This window comes from Camelus bactrianus, chromosome 17 (genome assembly GCF_048773025.1).
Source record: "Camelus bactrianus isolate YW-2024 breed Bactrian camel chromosome 17, ASM4877302v1, whole genome shotgun sequence".
Taxonomy (NCBI): domain Eukaryota; kingdom Metazoa; phylum Chordata; class Mammalia; order Artiodactyla; family Camelidae; genus Camelus; species Camelus bactrianus.
In genome coordinates, this window is record NC_133555.1 from 20,943,918 (window position 1) to 20,968,303 (window position 24,386).

Sequence of the window (24,386 nt, forward strand, 5' to 3'; positions counted from 1 at the left end):
TAATGGCAAGGAACCTTAGAGAACCATTGAGGAAAACCTAGTTTAAGTTTCGGTGGTCTCGAAGCTCAGTCCTTGGTCCTCTGTTCTTTAAATACTCACTCCCTGGGTGATTTCTTTCAGTCCCATGGCTTTCAACATCATCTCTACGCCAATCACTCCCAAATTACATCTCTAGCTTAGACCTTTATCCTAAAGTTCAGACTGACTTTTTCAACTACCTACTCAGTTTCTCCTTTTGGAGGGCTAACAGATGTGCTGAAATTAACATGGCCCAAACTTCACTCCCATTCCTTCGCTCCACCCCTGACTTGTCCCATCTGCAGTCTTCCATATCTCAGCAAATTCCCACTTCCTCTATCCAGCTGTTCTGGCCAGAAACCTTGGATTCATCCTCATCTGCAATCTTTGTCTCATTTTCATATCCTATCTACCAGGAAATCCTGTTGGCTCTATCATCAAAATGTAGCCATGGTCTGTGTTCTTTTATGAGATGGTCAGTCAGGCGTGGCCACAAAGACAGGTATAGGAGAGGCTCAGGAAAACAAGGTTTAATATCCTCACAGGGTCCTAGAAACAGGAGGCAGGGCAGGCCACCCTGGGCCATGTGAGGAGCACCAGGTTTGGGTCAGGGGAAAGAAGACAGGAAGGAGGGGAAGTCTAGGTCAGAGTCTTTGCTGGGGTTTCCGCAGAAAAGGCAAAACAGGGCACGGCGCAGTAAACAGTTTAGGATTGGCAACTCTGAGTAATTTCTCCAGACTTTAAGCTCTAAGGGTGGTCTCTAGTTGCCTGGTCCCCGGCTTGGGGAAGATTAAGGCAGAGGAATATTGCCTCCTGGGATACAATGATCTGGCTCTGGACTGGTTAGTTTGCATATCAAAGGCCAGTGGTGCCCTTTACTCAGAATTGGCCAGCCCTGGGAGGGGCAGTCTCTCCACAGCCAGAAAGGTTTTTTAAAGATGTCAAAACATCATAACACACAGAAAATTAAAAAATATAAACAATTCAATCCAGAATTGGATCACTTCTAACACTTCTACTGACAGTACCCTGGTCCAGGTCATCATTTTCTCTCATCTGGATTAAGCCGACACTTGCAGCCACTAGAAGACAGATGCCCCTCTAGTTAAAAGGGATCAGGGTAGGGGACCGATGGCACCAACTGCAGTGATATCACACAGAGTCGCACCTATGTCCCCATTCATCTGACTCCCCGTGTCAGAGTGTTTTGCCTTACAGCACAGACACGCATTCATTCAACAAGCATATCGTGAGCATCCACTCCATGCCATGCACTCCTCCAGGGACCGTGGACACAGTGGTAAGCAAGGCAGACAAGTTTTGTGGAGCTCATAAATCCGGCCTGTCAAATTCTAGAGGGGGCAGTCACAAGCCTGGACTCGGCAGTGATCCGATTGATTCATCTGCCTTATCTAAATGTGACCTAGAATTATTCTAGACTCTTCCTTCTTACTCATATATTCAACTGGTCTCCAATGAATACAAAAATTCAGAAACATACATATATAAATATGCATACATGTGTTTGCATATGTGCATATATATATAAGTATGTATACGTCTTTAGGTGTGTGTATAAACATTCTTCTGGTTTTCTTCCTTTTCTAAATGTTGAAGGGACTCGGGGTGGATCCTGGCCTGGGCCACCATCTTTTCCTCTTTCTCTATCTGCCTACTTCTCTAGCTGACTCACATAGCCCCACAGCTTTAAAATCCACTTACTCATTTGTGGACAACCTTTGGTCAAAGAAAAAGGAGACATAGTAAGGGAATTGCTTAGCACTATGTATGGTCAGTGAAGGATATGACCAGTTCAGATTCCACTGGGGGGCACAGTCTTAAAAGCACTCCTTGGTGAACTGATCGCAGAAATTAAAAAGCCTTTATCTAAAGCAAAGGCTCCACGAAGAAGAAGCAGCCCAGAGTGTGAAACTGATTGTCCTATCTTTTTCTATTACATAAAGGCATTTCCCACTGGAAGAATTTAAGAATATAAATGTGCTCCAATGGCCCACATGTACCACCAGCCTCTCCAGCCCAGACGGGCATCTGTGAAGTAACAGAACCTCTAAACACCACTACGGCCAGGGCCACTGTTCTCAACTGGGGCTGTTTTGTCCCCAGGGGACATATGGCAGTATTCAGGAGCCATTTTTGGTTGTTACAACCAGAAGGGAGGTACTATTGACATGTTGTAGGTAGAGGCCAGGGAGGCATCTTACCATGCACAGGACAGCCTTCCCAGCAAACAGGCTAGAGGTAAGAACCTTCTCTCCTCCCCGGCACTGCATCCCACGGTGGGCCTCTCATCCCTTCAGTGATCTGCTAAATTAAATACTTAGACTCTAGCAGCTTAGACAACTAGCTTTCACATCCGGGTTAGTCAGTTTCTGCATAGCTAGTGTGCAAAGCCTACCCCCAATAAATCACACCTTCTGATATTTACACCCTTGTACACTCCTCTACCCTAGAATCTAAATGGCCCTGAGACTCACTAACCAGTAGAATGTGGCAAATGGGACAGGAGGCCAGATCTTGGCCTAAGCCTGGGGAAGGCCTGGTGGCTTCTACTTTTGCGCTTTGGGGAAACCTGAGGGGCTATGTAGGAAAACTAACAGGCTACAGAGACCAAATGGAGAGACTATGTGGAGAGGCCACGCGGAGAGGGAGAGGCTCTGAGAATACATGTGGAAGGAAAGAGCCCGAACTTCCAGCTGTTCCTGTCCAGGTAGACAAGTAAGTCCGTTGAGCCCAGATAACTGTAGCTCCAGAAGGCATCACAAGGAGCAGAAGAACGGCCTGGCTGAGCCCAGTCAGCTCGCAGAATTGTAAAAGATAATAAAAAAGCCTCTAAGTTTTCAGGTGGTTTGTTTTGCAGCAACAGACAATTAAAACCCCTTCCCGATCTTTAAAATGAGAAGATGGGACAAGATCACATGTCTCAAACTCTTTCTAGCCTCAGAATCCTTGATCTAAACAAAATCTTATCTGAAAGCATAGTATGTGTATGTCAGTTAGGAATGCTTTTTCAGATGCAAGTGACAAAAACCCAAATGAAGTAGGTGAGACAGTAGTGGGTTCCTTTCCTCACATGACAAGAATTCTGGAGCCAGATGTTTGCTGGCATTGGTTCCGTGGCTCCCTGAGGTCAAACTCAATGTCTCTGTGATTCCAGGCATTCCTCTCGTGCTTACGGCCACATGGTGACAAGACTGCTGATGGAGCAGCAGACGTGATGTTGGCAGTGAAGGGAGGGGGAAGGGAGAAAGGCAAGGTGAGTAACAGCCACACGTGTCACCTTTTAGCTCTAATTCCCCCAAAGCTTTAGCATCAGGGACGTCTCATGTTTCATGAGCCCAGCCTGGGTCATATACCAATCTGTAGCTGCCAGCAAGACCAGGAATTGAGAGGCAGCATTGTCCTGAATGGCTGTGATCACACCCAACACCTTGACGTTGGCCTATTGCCACTGCACACAAAATCAGGTTGTAGGAAGGAAGTAAAGGATGAGCAATAAATAACTAGCTTCTGAAACAATGCAAAAAGCATAAAAATGGAGTTGAGCTGACTAACTGAGGGGAGGAGGGGCATGGATTCCTGTCAACTCAGGCTCTCCTTTCCTTCCGATTTCTCCTTGACCACAGTGAGACTCCAAGGGGGCTCCCAAGAAACCCAAAATCTAAACATCACTTGACTACAGCTTGACATCTCCTTCTGCTTCAACTTTCTAGAATTTGTACAGTCTACTGGTGTAATTTCTTAGGGTAGTAACTTCCATACTTTCTCTGGATGGGTAAGTATCTTTTATTGTATCTGTCTGATGGTAAGATGCCCCCTTCCACTGCCATGAGATTTCATTCAATCATTCACTAATCAAGGTCCTTTAGGAAATCCACATGTAATAATAACAGGTTAAAAAATATTTTCAGGATCATCGTTCTAATGATCTTCACAAGTACTCTGTGAGGTAGGTACTGTTACCTCACTTGACAGATGAGGGAAGGAGGTTTGGGATGATTGGGGAATGAGCCAAGTTTGGGTTGCACCAGTGCTGGAAATGCCACCCACATCGTCTGACCCCCTGTCAAGCACTCTTTGCACTTACTAAGCACCCAGTCTCTTTCAGGAACTGGGGTTGGAGTGGAAAACAAGGCCAGTGAAGGTGTTGCTTTCATGGGCCTCATGTGGTTGATGGAAAAGACATAAAATAAGTGAATGGTGAATAAGTGAATAAGCCATACTTTCAGATAATCTGATGGATTAAGAAAACAATAAAACAGGGTGAATGGTTAAAAGAATATTGTTGGGGTGAGGTGGGGGCGCTCCTTTCAACTGGGTGATTGCGGGGGTCTCTGAAGAAGTGATCATTGAGCTGAGAACGTGCCAGACATGAGAAGATCTGAGGGGAAGAGCTCCAGGTCATCTCGAAAGAACTTGCATATTTGAGGGAGTGTAAGGAGACCAGTGTGCTTGGACTGGAGGGAGGGAGAGACACTGGGTCACGAGGAGTGGTCCAAGAGGCCAGCAGAAGCCAGTATGTTTATTCGTCCACAGCTTCGTACTTCTCAAACCTCACCTTCCCCATCACCTTCTTCATAGGACTCATTCTGGTTTCACTTTTGTCTTCTTTGAGGGTCAAGAGCTAGGAAGGTCAGGTCCAAGAGTTCTGATCCTGGAACCCAGTGGTTTTATAAAAGTAGGCTTGGAGGAGAAATGGTAAGAAAGAGCCTATGGGTGAATCTTCCTAATGCTCTTCCTTTTTTTTCCTTCTCAGTTGGAAGCTGGCATTGACCAGATGAATCATTGTCTTTGCAGCTAAGAATTGCTGAGTCAAGAAAATTTAACACTGCTTTATGGGACGTACAGTCCAACTGTAATCCATCTATCCTGAGCTGGAGGGGTGGGGAGCCACTGCAGTGATACATGCTCCAAAACAGGAAGGGAGAGCCTTCACGTCCTCAGTTCCACAGCTGCCACATTTATGGGATAAGCTCTTGGTTTCTGTTAGAAACCAATGAACAGACTTCATAACTGCCAAATTATCCTAAACCAAGTGTAAACAAATTGATTAACGATGCCTGTCAGCGATGAACAATTCCATAGGAATATTGCCCTGACAAACTCTGTTACCATGAGGTAGGGGTTTTTATTTTGTTGTTGTCACTTTTAAGTAAAATAAAGGGTAGAATTTCAATGTTAGATGTGATCCTTTTGAGCCCTGAGTATCAGGAAGTTTCAGTGGACAAGGAGAGTCTTTCAGTGCACAAGGGAGACCCAGAAACTCTGCAGGGTTTTCAACAATCCCCAGGCCCTATTCACAAGGCTTCCTAACAAGATAGTGGGAAATAAACCGAAGGTAACGACACTTGCCCTTTGAAGTGAGAACTAAAATGACTTCTAAAGGGAGTTTAACATGATGGTAGTATAATCTGTGATCAACCAACTACTGGAGGATTGACAGGACAGGCACCACCCTGGCCTGGCCTCACGCCATATAACCACTGCCATTAGTCCTTGACCGAAATGAAAGGTTGCAAAAAACCCCCAAATGTCAACAACAGGGAACCATATGTCAACGAATGGAACAATAGCGAGCCATACCATGAAATGATGATGATGATAATGATGATTGTGATAACTTTTGCCATTTATTAAGACCTTATTATGTGCCAGGAGCTTGCCATGTTTTATCCCATTTAGTTATTACAACATCCCTGTGGAGTAGATTCTAGGAGAAGGATGGATACTATTATGGGTCTAGACACTGTAATAATCCTCATTATACAGAAAATAAAACTAGGAGTCTGAATATTTGGCAACATGCCCAAGGTCACCGAGATACTCAATTCTAGGCCTTCTGATTCCATAGGAAGTGAACTTAACCACTAAGCATTCTATCCCCTAAACAGCATTTGTGCCAATAAGATCACATGGCTGCTTTTAAAGTCCTTTGAAAATAGGTGTCGCAAAATGCACAGAGCCTGTTTCTTAGTGGAGAGGGAGTCTTTTAGTTATGTTGTGATTTGGTTGTAAATCTAAATTCACAGATTTACAGTAAACAAACATGTCAAGCTTGGTCAAAGACGACCTGAAGTCATACTAATTTGGTTGGCTAGGCACCCACGTTCGATGTCATTTGAAATGGTTGGTTTGCTCATGGCTTGTTTTCCAGGAAAAATCCCATGAAGGAGTTTAGCCATCTTAACAAAACAAAGGCAATCACACATGAATCTTCCTTTGGGAGGAATAAGGAAGGAAGGAAGGAAGGAAGGAAGGAAAGATGGACAACCTCTCACAGCATCCTAACTGGCATCCATGGGGGGAGGTGAGCAGGGAGAGTAAATCATCCTTGAGGTTTCTCAAATGCCCAACAAGAGCATCCCTATGGCAGGAGAGCTCTTGGCCAAAGATGAAGGGAGACTCCCTTCTCCCTACTGGCCTCTGATCAATTTGTTCATTCTGTAAGCTATGGGAACAAGAAGCTCAGAACTCCAAGAGGTAGACTTCAGTTAGAAAGTTTACAGCAAAGGCCCATTAATTGTCCACTCAAGATGACAGTATGTACTAAAACACACATCTTACACACTTTCTCAGATTCTCCTAACTGCTCCTTCCTCTCTCCTGGTTAGTGCCTTATTTGGATGGGGTCATTCTTTTATTTCTGGGGCAGGGGATCTTCTTCCTGAGCAGTTGCCAAGGGGTTGGGTTATTCAACAGGAAAACAGGAGAATCAGCTCCCCACGAGGGTGAACCTTGACAATGGGAAATGGGAACTGGGAAGGAGAGGAACAGATAAATCCCCTTCCTCTTCCTCTTCCATGGAGTACCCCCAGGCAAACTGCCTCCTCGCAACTTCTCTGCAGAGAAGCACAGTGTGCAAAGCCAACAAGCCTGATGAGTGGTCCATGTGTCTCTTCGTGACCGGCTCAGAATGCAAAGCATCACACTGCTTCCCATCATTCCTTGCCTGGCTTCACTTTGCCCCTCACCATCACCTCCCTGGGTGTGAAGCTCCCAAATCAAAGTTTTAGTGCTTTATACCTGGCTGCTCAGCAAAAGACCAAACTCTCAGAGCTGGATGTGGCTGTTTGACTACATTCTTACCCACAGGATGTGAGCAGAAGTGGTATACAAATTCTAGGTCTTTCCCTTAAATGATTGAGAATACGCCTCCCTCCCATCCTCTTTCTTCCTTCCTTCCTCCCTCCCTCCCTCCCTCCCTTCCTTCCTTCCTTCCTTCCTTCCTACCTTCCTTCCTTCCTTCCTTCCTTCCTTTCTTCCTTTCTTTCTTTCCTCTATCACCCCACTCCCCAATGGCTGGGAAGCAGCAATAATTCAAACAGTTTTGGAGGCCACAAATCAATGATGATTGAGCTGCCATGCCTGTAGTGAACCATCCATCACTGGGTTTTTACGTGAGAGAGATAAATTTCGATACTTAAAATGAAAATGTCCTAGGTGCCTCAATCTTTGCCGCAGGCTCTCCTTTCTAAAGAACTCAAGCCAGGACCAGTAATAAGCAGGTATTATCTGCGTTCTGTTTGCCAGCTTTCTTCTGGTGAACGCTCCTCCCCTGAATTATACCAAACAACCCCGCTGAACAAAAGGTGCTTACTCTGACGAAGGAGGGCAGATACATCTGAAAATAAATGCTTCCATGCTCAAGCATCACAGCCATAACTTGAACCCAGATTTCCCCCCTGCAGGGTGACCTTCTTTCATCTCTGAGATGATTGACAGATGACATCCAAATGCAAGCATTGATCTTTGCAGCACTGAGCAGTTGGTTTCTTTAAGTCACAAAGAAAAACATGATGAAGATACAAAGCATGTTCAAATCCTCATGATGCAGAGAAAGAAAGACTTAAGAAGCTCGCAGGCTTCCCTTCACTCCCCCTGGTAAAAAAAAATCACTAAATTAACTCTCATGAATGGAATGGCCCACGCCGTGATCTTTAGTGGTCAAGTCTTTTAACATGAAAGAATGATCACTGCAAGGCAAAGGGCCAAGGTCTTGACCTGCTGAGTCATGATCAACCAAAAATCCTCCGACAAAATACCAAAACCTAGCAGCAATGTATCTGGAAGTAGATTAGAGGGATTATAAAGACAAAACATGAAGGATAAAAAAAAAAACCCAAATAACTCGCCTTGATCAGCTACTTCTGATACTTCTAGGAATTAACCTTAAGGAAACTACTAAACAGTCAGGATCACTATAAAATGATATTGATGACAGGACTGTCCATGTTCATATACTAATACAAAATCCAAAATAACAGAAGTGTCTATTATTAGTAAGATGGTTTTGCAAATTCTGGTATAGCCACACACGTAATACAAGGCAGTCACTCAAAATGATGTTAAAGATCTGTATTCATTGACATGAAAAAGTCCATGAAAGACTTGAGTTTTAAAAGCACGTTGCTAAGTACAGTAAGATGATGTCTAGATTCTAGAACAGTGGTTCTCAGAGTGTGGTCCCTGGACCAGCAGCATCAGCATCACTTGGCAAAATGCCCTATTCCAGACTCGCTGAATCAGAAACTCCCTAATGGGTTCTAGCAAGTTGTTTTAATAAGGCTTGCAGGTGATTCTAATGCATTCGTGAAAGACTGAGAACCGCTGGTCTAGACAAAGAGGAGGTTGCTACATGTATTTATAAGGGATTAATAAGAGCATCTCTTTATTTTCACACAGCGCAATACCAGGGTTATTCATTACAGTGGCCAGTAATAGAAGAACTCAGCCCAAATGGTCTTAAACAACGTGTAAATATATGAATTCACATGAACTTGGATGGGGCAGGTTCCAGGACCTCTATTTAAGGCTCCATCTCCATTTCTTGTAATTCTTTCATGTATGTGTTTCATCTTCAGCCTGGCAGTCAGATGGCTGTTGCAGCCCCATGTATCTCATCCAGATACACCACATCCAGAGGCAAAAAGGGACCATTTCTTCTGGAAGCTCCTTCTTAATAGTAAGGAAACCCTTCCAAGGAGCCCCTCCGTCCCTCAGCAGATCTTTCTTCCTTTGTCATTGACTAGACAAAGGTCACATGCTTATTCTTTAGCTAATTACTGGTGAAAGGGATGGGAAAACCAAAATGGGCTTAATCAGGATTCACCCCTGAGCTGGCACTCCTTCCCTGACGGATGGCTGCTGAAAAAAACTGAGGTCCTGCTAGTGAGGAGGAGAAGAGGAAACGACTTTTGAGTGGGGAACAAACTGTGTGCTGAATCTAGACTAACTGCTTTTTCATACTCTTCTATAAAAATGAATTATTCATCACTGCCATGAATAAATTGTCAGTTGTGATGAAAAATGAGACCTGCTATGTGTGTGTGTGTGTGTTTCCTTTCTAGGGGGTTCCTTGCTTTGGAAATGGCTCCTGAGTTTCAAGGAGAAGGATTTATGTCATGCAAAGTTTTCCTTTTTTTTCCTTTAAGGCAAATTAAAAGACTGACAGTATCAAGTGCTGGCAAGGCTGTGGAGCAACTGGAAATCTCATACTTGCTAGTAGGAATATAAATTGGTCAAATACTTTGAAAAACTATTTGGTCATATCTACTACAGTTAAAAATACACTTATTCTATGACCTAGCAATTTCATTCCTAGGAATTTCTAAGAGATGTGTGCATAGGCAAGCATAAGAAGGTCAATAGTACCTTTCAAATTGGAAACAATGCTTTTGTCTATCAACCAAAGAATAGATGAGGCAATTGTGGTATGGGCAGGTAAAGGAATACTACACAGCCATGAAAATAAACGAGCCACTGGTCCTTCCAACCATGTGGGTGAATCTCGCAGATTTAAGATTAAATGAAAGAAATCAAACATAAAACAATACACACTTCATATAAATGGAATTGTATAGTTCCATTCATATGAAGATCAAAAATAGGCAAAATTAATCTACAGTGATGGTAGTCAGAATAACATTACCCACACTAAAAAAAGAAAAATTTCAAGTGTGGTCTTGCTCTAACAGATAATTAGCCTTTATAATTAAACCAGTGTTGTACTTGGAAATGAAAAGACACATAGACCTGTGGAATAGAACTGAAAGCCTCAAAAGAGACTCAAGGACAAATGAAATTTTAGCATTAACAGAAGTGGCCTCTCAAATCACGAGGGCAAAAGATAGATTTTTAATAAATGGGGCTGAGAAAACTGGGGAGCCAACTGTAAAGGCTAAAATATAATACACACTTCACACTGTGCAGAAGAATAAGCTTCAAACAGATTAAGAAGTCAAATGGAAAAATCAAAAGGAAAATCAAAAGGAAACTCTACAAGTTCTAGAATAAAACATGGAAGAATTCCTTATTAACCTTAGTGTAAGGAAAGGTGTTCTAACAATGGCTTCAAAATTCAGAGGCAATAAAAGAAAAGTTTGATAAAATTGACTGTATAAATGTTTAAAAATTTTCACAACTGGAGAATACCATAAACAAAATGAAAGGACAACTGACAAACTGGGAGAAAATATATGCAACATAGATCAAAAAGACTTCTACTCCTAAAATGTAAAGAGCTTTTAAAAATTGGCTTCCAAACACAACAAAAGAAAGGAAAAGACACATGAGCAGACCACACACACACACAAACCCACACAGACAAAAGCACACACATCCACATACAACTGGCCCTTAAACTTATGGAAAGATGTTCAAACTCCCTCTTAATTAGGTAATTAAATAAACGTAAATTGAAACAATGTTAAAATACCATTTCTTACCTGTCAATTCATAGTTAAATTTTCATTTAAAATCAAATTGAAAATGATGACAACTCATTTTGTTAGCAAGCCTGTGAGGGAAACAGGTACCTGTACGTTGCTGGTGGGAACGCACACTAGTAGGAGCCCTGTGGAGGGGAACTTGAAATATCTAATGAAACTACATAGGAACTTTTCTTTTGACCCAGCAATCCCCCTTCTAGGAATTTATACTGAAGATAAAGCACCATAAACTCATACACATAAGTTATTTATTATAGCCCTGTTTGGAACTGCAAAATACTGGAAACAATCTATGTGCCCCTCCACAGGAGACTGGTTGAATAAGCAGGGTGCATCACAGTGGAGGGCTGTGTTGCTGGATGTGAAATAAAAAAATGAGGGAGATCCTGATGAATTGATTGAAAGTGACGTCCAGAGCATGTTTTCAGTGAAAAACAGCAAAGCGCAAGAGGGTATCTGTAGTCTACCCTCTTTCATGAAGAAAGCCGCAGATAAGAGAAAATACACAGGTGGTTGCTCCCTTGTCCAAAAGGCACAGAGGAAAGGTAAAATGGAAACTAATGGAAATGGCTCCCTACAGGAGATGGGTGGGAATGGGCTGGGAGGAGTGGGGAAATGGGAATGGGGTGGAAGAAATGCAAAGGGAGTGACCCTTCTGAGTTCAGCTCTGGATTTTAGAACCCTGGTGACTTTGGCATTCTCAAAGATAAGTATGTACTTGAAATCCACCAGGATGTGGGGGGACCCCAAAGAGAATACAAACAGTGACAAATGAACCTGTTTTACAACTGAGTAACAGAATGACTAGGGGTGAGGGGTGCGTGAATTTTTTTTTAAAGTAACTTTAGAAAATAGCATTTTCACTATATGTTGTGACACTAAAGAAATATTTTAAACAGGGCTATGTTAGCAATTCTGAAGCCATCTTATATGTATTCAAGGAGAGAGCAAGTTAGTTGAATATATTATAGATGAGATACGGGTTTCTCACTGTCAGAGAACAGAGTCATAAATAAGAAGAGGAGGAAGACTAGAAAATCTAAACCCTGTGGTGTTGAACTGGCACAGAATTATGAAACCATGGTACATATGTACACACGTGCACACATACACAGATAGCTATATGCATAGATAGGAGACACAGATGGAGATGTGTGTGTATATACATGTATATTTCCCAGTGTGTTGTGTTGGGAGGCTCTAGAAGCAATGAAAACAATGACATTCAGTGACAGTGAGCATGTGTAATTCCCAGGTTGTGATCTCTGTGCCATTCTCCCCTAAAAGGAACCAGGACTTCTCTAAGAAATGGTTGATTCCAAGGCTGGGGCAGGGAAAACACAAGATGAGCTTGGAACTTCTTCCAGTTTTACAAAATGAGAAACTGCTCAAATAGATAATGGAGCACATTTAAAGGGCACAGGAGCCAACACGAAGGGCATTCCCACAGCCAAAGCTGCCCAGTGGACAATCTGAGCAATAAAATAAATTCTGATAGTAATGAATTATAACACAGAGAACAGAATAAATCTCCGTGAGTACAGATTGACACGAATAAATCATTAAATGAGGAAATAAATGGAAGAGAAAGGACAGCTCTTCCTTGCAGGAGAATTCTAATTCAGAAATATAGAAGGAATGATAAAAATAGAAACCCACCGTCTGGCAAATAATGGATGCTAAAATTAGCGGTGAATGTATGATGAGTAATAAGATATTTGCATGGTCTGAAAAATAACTCCCAAAGAGATAATTACTAATTAGAAAGGGGAAAAAAAAACTTTACAGTTGAGAACTCTGGGAGAGAGTTCCTTCATCATGTGATCAAGGCTGAATACTACTAATTAACAAGAGATTATCATGTATCTCCAGTTAGAAAGCAGGAAGCAGGGCACAACATCACTTCTGTGGCTTTCTTGCCAAAAACGTATAACGTGAATTTAATTGTGAGGAAACATCACATAGACATAAATTGAGGGACATTATACAAAATAATGGGCCAGTCCCTTAAAATGTCCTGGAAGACAGGAAAAAGGGAGGCACTGTCCCAGATTGGGGTAGACTAAAGGGAGATGACAGCAGGATACAATGTGTGAACCTGGCTTGGATCCTGGGCCAGAAAAAGAACATTAGTGGAATAATTAAGATAAGGTCTGTAGTAGAGTTACCAGTATTGTATCAACGTTAATTTCCGGGTTTTGATTATTGTTGGTGATTAGGAAACACGTTATCGCTTGGGAAAATTGGATGACGGGTAAGCAGGAATTCTTTGTCCTACTTTTGCAATTTTTTTTTCGTAAAGATGAGATTATTTCAAAACACAAAGTTACAAAAAACATAGAAGAATTTTGGTTCCCCCTCGGGGAAATTCTGGCTAGGGATGGGGTTATGAGGAAACCTGGGGTACTGGATTCTCTTTGTCTTGATTCTGCTTGGGGATACATGGCTGTCTACACATTTAAATTTCCCTGAGCACTATGCATAAGACTTATGCATGCTGCGGTAGGCGTGTTATTCCTCAATTTTTTAAATTTAATTTTAATTTTTTCTGGAGGGGAGGTAATTAAGTTTACTTATTTATTTTTAGAGGAGGTACTGGGGATTGAACCCAGGACCTTGTGTATGCTAAGCATGCGCCCTACCACTTGAGCTATACCCTCCCCCTCTCATTTTTTTTAAACGTTAAAAAAGGATCAAATCATCTGTAACCAAGAAAAAGTGGTGAGCAAGCCCAGTGATTTGCATTGGGCTACGCCCCCAGTAAACGTCCAGAAATGTACTATTTATTATCATGGTGCTAGCAATGAACATAGCAAATCCCCAGGAGAGACATCAGATGTTAAATTCAGAGCCCAACTCATCATTTCAGGGGTGCTTATAATTGGCAGACACTGCGTGAAGTGATTTTTATTTCATTGATTTTTTTCATGACAAAACACTGAAGGAGAGATTTTAGTATCCATCTCCCTCTTTTTTTAAGATGAGGAAACCAAGTTTCAGGGAAGTGAGCAAACATTCACCACTCAGGCAGAAACTGGCAAAGCCAGCACTGAAAAACCAGATGTGTCTGCTTCAAAGTCCTGGATGTTTCCTGCTATCCCACACTGCTTAAACCGGAAGATTTTGATTTGTGTTTTAAAAGAATGAATTCCAAGTCATTTTATAGTTACAGCTCTTAACACCTGGATTATGGTCATGATTTTTAGTTGCACTCTATCCAAAAAAGAAAATGTCTAATTAAATAAAGATTTGGACATGACCCTTTATAAAGAAATGTGACTTCAAATAGTTGGGGAAAAAAATCTTCAGATTTAGTTTTTTATCAGCTTGATTTATTTTTCTCCTTTTGCTAACTTTTGGACTTCACTTCATTAGCTTTCCCTTGAATTTAAGTTGAACGCCTATCACTAATCGTAATAAAACACAAGTTCAGACAGACTCATTGTCAAGTCAATGGACAATGACTAAGTGCAGTAATTCCTTCTCAAAGTGATTCCTTGTATCTCTTTGCCACACATATTAAAGACGGGTCTATTGCACCTCAAATATCACTTATTCCCATTAGTCCAGGAATCCTGAAATCATCTCAATCTGTCCACACAATTCAGCAGTCTCCTCTGAGGGTAATATAACCTGGTGTTTAAGACTTTGGCACTTAAAATCAGGTGCACTTGGGTCAAATTCTAGCTTTTTCATTTCTCAGTGGTATGACCTTGGGCAAGTTATTGAATTTTCCTGATGTCCAGTTTCCTTATCACTAAAATGAGGTGACTGCTGCTGTTACTACTGCTACCCGCTGTCCTTGGATTTGGGGCAGGTGGGGGAGGCATGTAAAACACTTTGCACACCCTTCAGCATGTAATCACTGTTAACTATCATTATTTTCTGGCACTAATCCAAGCTGACTGATATTCTGTTCATTGTTCAGGTGTTCACTCCTGGTATTTGTACTGAGGACTTACAAAAAGCACTTTGAGGGACACAAAGAGTAATCCTTTCAGTATATCAAAGTGAAATGATTTTACTTTGCAATTCATTCTAAGGATAAAGAATTTGCATCTGCAACACACCATTGTATCAGGTATGAGAGAAACAGTAGCAAATAAAAAAGTCCCCAAACTCCAGAAGCTTATATTCTATCGGGAGGGAACAGACAACAAACGAGTAAACAAAGAGGTAAGGTGAGGACAGCTAGTTCCCACAGTAAAGCAGGTTCACACGACAAAGAGGACGTGCGGGAGTCACCGGGTGATTTTACGAAGCATCCTGCTCCTTGCCCTTTCTGCTCTGAACTTACTGATTGCTTAACTGCAGACAGAGCCAGAGCAGCCCCACTGGACAATAACGCGAAAGTGGGAGACCCAAGACCACGCGAGCCACCAGCCTGGGTGCGACGATGCACCAGCTACTCTTATCTGAGCCACTGTGGTTCTGTTTTTTATCACCCCCAGACAAAACAACTACTCATCCTCTCCTGAGGACGTTTCTGCTTCCAACCTTATCAAATATGGACATCTGGAAGAAATTCAGAATTAGATTCACAAAAGGAGAGAGGATGCCAGAAACTACCCGTCAGTAACAATTTAGATTTCTTTTGTACATTTTAAAATATTTATTGAGGGGGGAGGTTAAAGTGCAATGGTCCTGGGTTCAATTCCCAGTACCTCTGTTAAAAACAAATAAATAACTAAATAAAATTTATTACCTCCTCCCATTAAAAAAAAGAAATTAAAATAAATAAATAAATTTTAAAAATACTTACTGAGTACTAATTTGTGAAGCGTCATTCATACGCATAATCATCACAGTAATATTATTGATTCTCTACCTCAAGCCTCATTTGAAAGATCGAACACAATCCTGTTAGCTAAGCACTTAAATAAGTGAGTGAAACATGATTTAAACCCAGGCGTGAATGAGCTACAAGGCCAAACTTTCACCCCCTCCCCTACACTGTCTCCAGGATCAGCCAGGAAAGCAGAGAAAGCAAACTGTAAAGATAGAGGCGCATGGCAGAAGAAGAATGAAAATGCAGCATTGGTGGAAGACACCTCCATGGTCCTTTTGGTTGTGTTCAGTTCAAATTTTGTGGCTGTTATTCTCACAACTTGAAGGCACTGCCCAGAACAGGATTCCCCACCCAGGGAACATTTTGCTCTATAGGAAGCTTAGGTATGGCTGTCGGGCCAAGTCTTACCCATTGCCTGGTTTCTCTTTAAATAAAGTTTTATTGGCACAGAGCCACTCTTGTTCATTTACGTGTTGGCTGTGGTTGCTTTTGTACTACAACGGCAGGGGTGAAGAGTTGTGACAGAGACATTAAAAGCCTTAAGTATTTACTATCTGTCCCTTTTTTATTGATTTTTTTAAAAATTGAAGTATACTCAGTTTACAATGTGTTAATAGTGATTAGTGATTCAGTTATATATATATTACATACATATTTCTTTTCATATTCTTTTTCATTATAGGCTATTACAAGGTATTGAACATAGTTTCCTGTGCTCTACAGTAGGACCTTGTTGTTTGTCTATTTTATGTATAGTAGTTAGCATCTGCAAATCCCAAACTCCCACTTTATCCCTACACCCCTCCTCCCTTTCCCCTCTGGTAATTCCAAATTTGTTTTCTATGTCTGAGTCTGTTTCTGTTTTGTAAATAAATTCACTTGTGTCATATTTTTTAGATTCCATATATGAGTGATATCATATGGTATTTTTCTTTATCTTTCTGGCTTACTTTAATTAGTATGACAATTTCCAGGTCCATCCATGTTGTCGCAAATGGCATTATTTCATTCTTTTTAATGGCTGGGTAGTATTCCATTGTATAAATATATCACTACTTCTTTATCCAGTCATCTGTTCATGGGCATTTAGGTTGCTTCCATGTCTTGGCTATTGGGAATAGTGCTGCTTTGAACACTGGGGTGCATATATCTTTTCAAATTAGAGTTCCCTCTGGATATATATACCCAGGAGTGGGATTGCTGTATCATATGGTAAGTCTATTTTCAGTTTTTTAAGGAATCTCCCTACTGTTTTCCATAACAGCTGCACCAAACTACATTCCCACCAGCAGTGTAGGAGGGTTCCGTTTACTCCACACCCTCTCCAGCATTTGTCATTTGTGGACTTTTGAATGATAGTCATTCTGACTGTGAGGTGTGAGGTGATACCTCATTGTAGTTTTGATTCACATTTCACTGATAATTAGTGACATTGAATATTTTCTCATGTGCCTAATGGCCATTTGTATGTCTTCATTGGAGAATTGCTTGTTTAGATCTTCTGCCTATTTTGGGATTGGGTTGTTTGTTTTTTTTGGAATTGAGTTGTATGAGCTGTTTGTATATCCTGGAAATTAAGCCCTTGTCAGTCGCGTTGTTGGCAAATATTTTCTCTCACTCTATAGGTTGTCTTTTTGTTTTATTTATGGTTTCCTTTGCTGTGCAAAAGCTTATAAATTTAATTAGGTCTTAATTTGTTTATTTTTGCTTTTATTTCTATCTGTGCCTTGTTTAAAAAAAAAATAAACAGAAACCTCAGTTAAATAGAGTCGGGAGACCAGAAGGGGGAGCCCTCATGCCCTAGGACAACAGAAGAGCCCAAAAGGAAGAAGACTTTTCTTCTTTCCTGGCAAGGACTCAGTAAATGAAAAGCCATGGATTCTTTGTTTACTCTAGCCCTCCCAACTTCCCTTTCTCCTCTATAAAAGCGGTCTCCTTCCCTTGCTGAGCAGGGGACTTGCACGTGGCTTACCATAGTTGGCAGGCCCCGAATGGCAAGTCTCTGCTGATCTGAAAAAACCTATTTTCGCTGGAGAAATAGCTGGCAGTCAATTTATTTCAAGTCAACATCCTTTGCAGAAAAGTTTACCAACCTTTGTTTTCTGATGTGCCTACAGTTCAAAGATCTTCCTGGTTACACTATACCTGCTCTCCTATAGTATCAAGCTGAAGCCTTGGGAACAATACTAAAAATCTGTTTGCAGGACTTTTTTCCACTTCTGAACATACACATTGAGGGGAAATGCTGGACCTCAGTATCTTAATGAAAACTTTAATTAAATGCTTGGCAAAACAAAACCCATTCAGAAACCCCTCCTGTGTGTGAGTGATCAGTCTGTACACCAGGGGACACCTCCTGAATCTTGTTAACACAAGCCCTCATACACACATATTACCTCCCTAAAAACCATGATGGCAGCCTTAATTAAGTTTAAATCCACTGGATTCATATTTTATCGAGTCACCATAAACTAAAGTGAAAGAAAATGAGGAAAGTTGCCTTAAGGAAGATGGATTTTAGAACGGTAAATAGAGTGAAAATGGGCATCTTGCCTGTATTTTTGAACTGGCAGAAAACTGCAGCAACTACATTATTCAGTCAGTAATGGAATGTTCTCACACACTTATTCTCGGAGGGGAGAACCTGGGGTTTTAATCATGTGGTAATGCACTTCTTCGAATCTTGCAGATTTGTCAAACGCTGTAAATGAACCACAGTTTTATCTCTTTGTCTCCTGGGGCCAGCTCTAGTGTTCAGTCACAGCACAACTTTAAACAGAGGGGACAGCTGGGAAGGGAAATCCTCCCTCCCAAGAACTCCTGAGCTGCAGGAGCTGGCCCCAGTTGTTTGAGGAAGAACTAGGTGCAGGACTTTTTAGATGGCGTCTGTAACTTGGGTTTTCCTGAAGCCTCCTTTAAGACAGCAGCGGCAGATGAAGCTGCAATGTTTAAAATTTCCCTGGGCTCCTAATGGGAAGACACTCGTGGTAAAGTCTGATGTCTGTGCTTGGTTCACAGCGCCCACACACATGCTTTGATGCCTGATTCGGTGTGATCCTTTTCCTGTGTAATTTCAGCCACTTGTCATCTCTGTTTCCTCTTGGCTTCAGATGCGATGTGGCAATACTTTCCTGGGGGCGGGAGGTACAATCAATCTTCCTGTGGATTATTCACTGGGTGGATTATGCAAGGCATGTTTCTAATCCCAGCTGGGCTTCCACATGCCACCCAGCATGGTCTCAGCAAAACCCTCCTCTGTCACCCTGTGTGCTTGGGAAATGAAAGCCAGTTTGAATTAGTTAATTCTGGTCTCTCCCTAAGAGAAACAGTCCTACTGGGGGATTAAGAGGAAAGGCTTTAGGAGTAGGATAAACTTGGATCTGAACATCAGTTTTGCCTCTCACTGGCTGGGTGGCCTGCAGTCAATTACTTAACTGTTTTGAATCTCAGTTTTCTCACTTTTAAAATGGGCTGGCCATACCCAGCTCCCACACTTGCCATAAGGATCAAACAAGTGCACATAAAAAGAAGTCTTAGCTCTTTAACACATGTTCATGAATAAGAGCAAATCCACCTAGAAACTGTGAAGAACAAAACATCAACAAAGCAATAGAAATACGACGGGAACACTTGACAGGTCACAGAAAAAGAAATATAAATGGCTCTTACCCATTGGAAAAGATGTCTGACTTCACTTACAGTAAGAAAAATGCAAGTCAAAAACTACATGAGGATATCATTTGTCACCTATCAAGTTGGCAAAAATTCAATTCAAAAATTTTACACAACACATTCTGCAATAAATAGCAGAATTAGGCACTCACACGCTGCTGGCAAGAGTACAAAATGGTACATGCGCTTTGCGGAGCTCACTGACAACGCCTATCAAAATTATGAGTGCATTTACTTTTTTGCTCAGCAATTTCACTCTCAAGAATTCTTTTTTTTTTACAGCTATACTTAAACCAGCATGAAGTCAAATGACAGATAAACCCAATATTGATTGCATAGTTGTGTGCATGCTTGAGCAAGTGGCTGGAAATACCCAAGTGTCCATCTAAAGAGGAGCAGATAAAGAAACCACGGTTCTTTCGCACAGTATTACACAGCAGTGAAAAGGAGAATGCAATCTTCAGTGCCCTGTCAAAATAGCTCAGGAAAACTATTAAGTGAAGAAGGCAGGATACGAAACAATACAGATAGTCTCCTATTTTCTATGTAAAAAAGGGGGGTAAATAAGAATATATTTACATTGGTTTATACCTGTGCAAAAATAAACACCAGAAGGCTATCCAAGAAATTAATGAGTGGTTACAAATAGGTGGGAAATTGGAGTCAGGAGTTCGAAAAAGACTTCTTTTTTTCGGGCAGGGGGTAATTAGGTTTATTTATTTATTTTTAATGGAGGTACTGAGGATTGAACCCAGGACCTCGTGCATGCTAGGCATGTACTCTACCACTGAGCTATACCCTCCCTGTTAGAAGACTTCTTTTGACTTCATTTTTATTTCTGAGCCACGTGAATATATGATCAACTCAAATAGTACAATCAAAATGAAGAAAATAATACACATCTTCTAAAATGAATATGAATGTCCCACCTCAGTTAGAACCCATATTTGAAATGTCTATCATTTTGAATATATTTATGGCCCCATGCTAGGTTGTGTGCAGCCCTGAAACCTGGGTGGCCAGGCATGTGTCTGACTCTCAATCAGGGAGTTCAATGCGTACTTTTTACGGAACCAATGAATAAATAAATGAGCTTGGTGCTTTCAGATGCAGAGAGAATGACCTGTCAAAAACTATTGAAGAACCAAGGAATGGCATGAAAACAATGCAGTTTTCCTTTTTAAAATGGGAAGTAGAAAGTAGACCACTGAAGTAAGAGCTAATGACCTAAAAGGGAAAAAAAGAAACTCTAAATGGATTCCTTCTCTGCACTCGAAGGAACACTTTAATCCAGCTCCATTTTGGAGATTTACATTTGAAACTGAAACCCAAATGCCAGAGCGGTGCTCTCTCTACAGGCCAGAAAGGAGGCGCTTATCTACCTGGTCATGTTAAACCAGAGGAGGAACTTTTTAGGTCAAAGACCATGTTTCTCTGCAGAACTTTCAACTCTTTCCTCATCACCAACCTCTAGGAAGAATGGGAGGTGGGGGGCGGGATCACTCCAGACAGATGACGATAAAATTACTTCTATGCCCACGAGCCTATAAAAATTTGTTCATCCAAGCTTCTCCTTCCCAGATCCACAATAATTTATATAGAAATGCCAGCTCCTTACTGCAGGGTGTCTGATTTATAGACTGGGCATCTGTTTCGTATCAAGGGCCTCTGAATGGAACAACAATCTATGTTCTAACAAAACAGAGTACTCATTTCATAAATCGCTTTCAACCTATCAGATATCTCACACTGAATTTCTTTTAAATCCAGGCACATTTTCCTTTTCCTCAGAGCTTGCCCTGCATGTTGATCTCTAGAACACAAAAACACACATGTACCTGAAGCTTTTAAAAGATTCCAGAAGAGCCACAGCAAACCTAGTAATCAGTCTATTTCTCTTTTGTTTTTATCCTATAGGAAGAACCTTTTATAAACACTTTCAGGAGGAAATATTTTTTAAAAAATCGATATCCTTAGAGAGCCTCCAAGCCCAGGAACTTACAAACAAATGGAACTTACTTTGTCACGTCCTTTGCCCACAGCAGACATTACTAATCGGTCAGCTCCTTCCTACTGAGATTGCATCAAGTCCTGCTGTCTTTCTCAGCTCAAAGTTCCAGGCAACCTCTGTTAGGGAGCAGCCATTAACCTGCAGGATGGAATAGTCCTATCAGATCACTTTTAAGATAACAGCACTGAACCATAGAAGGAGAAAGAAATTTTGCTACTGTCACACAGTGATTCAGTGATGTACCTGACACATAGATTCCTAAGTACTGAAACCCAGTGATGTCTTTCATCTACACCAACACATGACTGGCATTCAGTAGGTTGAGTATGATTATTATGCGCAATTTTTTGATTTTCAACAGAGCTTTCTTCCAAAGAAATCCGTACACACCAGACTAAACCCAATTAGCCACATTTTTCAAATAAAGAATTTACTAATCATTCCGATACCAGTGATTCAGAAGCTCCTGGCAGGCTCTTGCTCTAAATATTATTTTGTTTTAGCAGTAATCTTCCTTTCCCATCAAATAAGCTTCCTCCTCAATGAAGGAGAGATAATTGTTATTAAACAGGAAATTACTTTTCATTTGGGCTAACACAAAGGACTGTATGACAGGCTTGGATGCATGGACAATACCCTCCATCACAGTTACACAATGACGTGGGAAAGCTGCAGTGGCTCTTTAATCAATTTATTACCCAGTTTATTAAATCTCAACTGGGCTTTATGCTTTTTCTGTTGCTTCACTGAAGTTTCTTAGAAGGACAGAAAGTCAGAGCCAGATGGGAACTTACAGTTCATGAGAAAGCAGAGGGTGGGTCCTAGAAATGATTTGCCCCGGGTAACACAGCTAGCACCCAGGTCTCATAATTCCAAGCTCCTTCTAACTCAGCATCTCACAATCTGGAGATCAAAATGAGCAATTTCTCATCTAGCAGATAATCCAAAACATACTGAGTTCTCTGATCAGTGCTTCTCAGATTGCCATGTGCGTGTAAATCACTTTGGGAACTTGTCAGAAGATAGATTCCTATTACATAGGTCTGGGATGGATCCTGAAATTCTGCAATTCTGTCAGCTCCCAGAAGACACTGATGCTGCTGATCCCTGGACCAGTCTTCTGTTTAGTCAAAAGAGAACCATCTGGTCCTAGTAGAGAATCTTCACTTGATCCCAGACTAACAAGTCATATATGATCGTTGGGTCAATCAGGTTATCTCAGGTTGTAAAAAACTGAGAGAGAGTTTACATAGTAATGAAGGTTTACAGGAGGAACTGGCTAATAAATGAATTGGCCTTGAAAAAGGATAGAAGAAAGCTAATTCGTTTCCCCCATTGCCATCTTCAGATCTTCTCTGCCGTGCTTTTCTCCTCTACCCCAGGTCAATATCCAGGGCAGATTCCATGGCTTGTTCAGGGACACTCAAGTATTGAGAATCTCCTCTTCCAGTGCAAGCACTCCAGTTCCACCCACCACACAACGCAGCTCAGAAATGGGTCTGGTAGCCTCTATTACAACAACAGGGGAGCAGACCCTCTCCCCATCAGGGCTGTGACAACCACAGAGCAAAGAGGAGGCCCTGCGCAACAACCAGTGCAGGCTTCACTCACCACAACACCAATCACACCTCTAGTCAAGGGGATAACGGCCAGAACACATAGGAGAAAGACGTGGGAACCACCCATACTAAAAACAGCCCTTGTGGCAAAAGTATTCCATGCATACAGTCTACACAGCAACGCTCCCTCATTAAAACAAACAAACAAACTAAACTAGCCTTTCAAGATGACAGTAGATACCTGTTACTCCTAAATTCACAGTCAGAAATATAAGTAAAATGAAGAAGCACAGGAACCACTCCCAATTAAAAGAACAAGTCCCCTGAAAGGACAAATAATGACACAGTCCTCCAAAGTCCACTACATCCTTTCAGACTTTTTTCCCCAGTAGCTCAGACCGAACCCCAGATGGCAAAGCAGAATGATTTGTTGCTTCTCTCCTTGTTCTTCCTCCAATTTTAGCCACTTCGGGCTACTTCGGAACCACACAGAGTTGTGGCCAGGAGAGGGGAAAGAGCTTACAGAAAGGGGACAATGTGGTCTTACTGAACACCAAAACTAGGGACTTCTGACAGCGCCCTAACACGCTCTCTCCCTGACAGCCTACGTGTCCCCTCCTGGCCTGCTCTGGTGGTGCAGCCTATGCTGAGCCACGTTCAGCTACACTCCTCTTCAGAGTATCTCCATCGTAGACAGAAGAGGTCAAAAGTCAGTGGTTAGCAGTGCCAATGGGGCATCCACGCTGTTGGCTCACAGCCCACTCTACATGCTTTTCCAGGAGGGAGGGTCCTTCAGCTACTCACCTTTGGGCTCTTCCATGCCAGTCAGGTTCTGGACCCTCCAAACTCCAGGAGAAACTAGTCAAGCCCTTCTAAGAACATTTCTATTGTGCTCCAGAAGGTGACATTTGCCTTTTTGTTTTCTTTCTTTCTTTTAACTCATGACGATTGTGTAGTATAGAATGATAATCTATGGACCTTAAATCTCTGGAGGTTCATGTTAGTAGACTGAAACATGTTTCTGAATACAGAGTGGTTTTATATGTCTAATAAAATGGTGCTAATTCTACTAGCATAAAGGTTGGCTGGATAGCATTGAATATTTCTTCTAATTCAGTTAATTACAGCAATTGAGCACCTATTAATTTCCAGGCACTCCTCGAAGACTTAAAACCCTAAAATTACTATGAATTAATGATAAAAGTACTATTAGAACTTAAGTAGGTAATATTGTAATTTTTTTCTCCATGAAAAATGTATCATATAGAATCTTTATCTCATAGTACATTCACATAATGAAGTATCTACCTAATATATTATTATGGAAAGAAGTCTATGATAGATTAAGTAAAAAAAATGTTTATAGAACAGACTATATACAGTATATATATATACATATAGTTTGTAAGGGTCAAGCCATCATGTTAACAAAGATGATGATTTGAATTTGGGAGAGCTTTTGCTATGTGATTTATTCTTTTCTGTAATTTTGACTTTTTAAAAAACTGCACTATGATACACTTACAATCAGAAAATAAAAGATTATTAGGAAACAAATAATGATGCCCTGGAATTAAATCCCCAGTTTTTTC

General features: G+C 41.3%; 1 long non-coding RNA gene across 1 annotated transcript in view; it reads right to left on the bottom strand.

The window, feature by feature from the left end:
• Positions 1-24,386, bottom strand: part of LOC141573769 (uncharacterized) — a 128,600-nt gene that overhangs the window by 66,625 nt on the left and 37,589 nt on the right. The window contains exon 5 of the long non-coding RNA XR_012499894.1: positions 21,244-21,373. This is a non-coding gene — a long non-coding RNA (uncharacterized LOC141573769). The remainder of the gene's footprint in view (positions 1-21,243; positions 21,374-24,386) is intronic.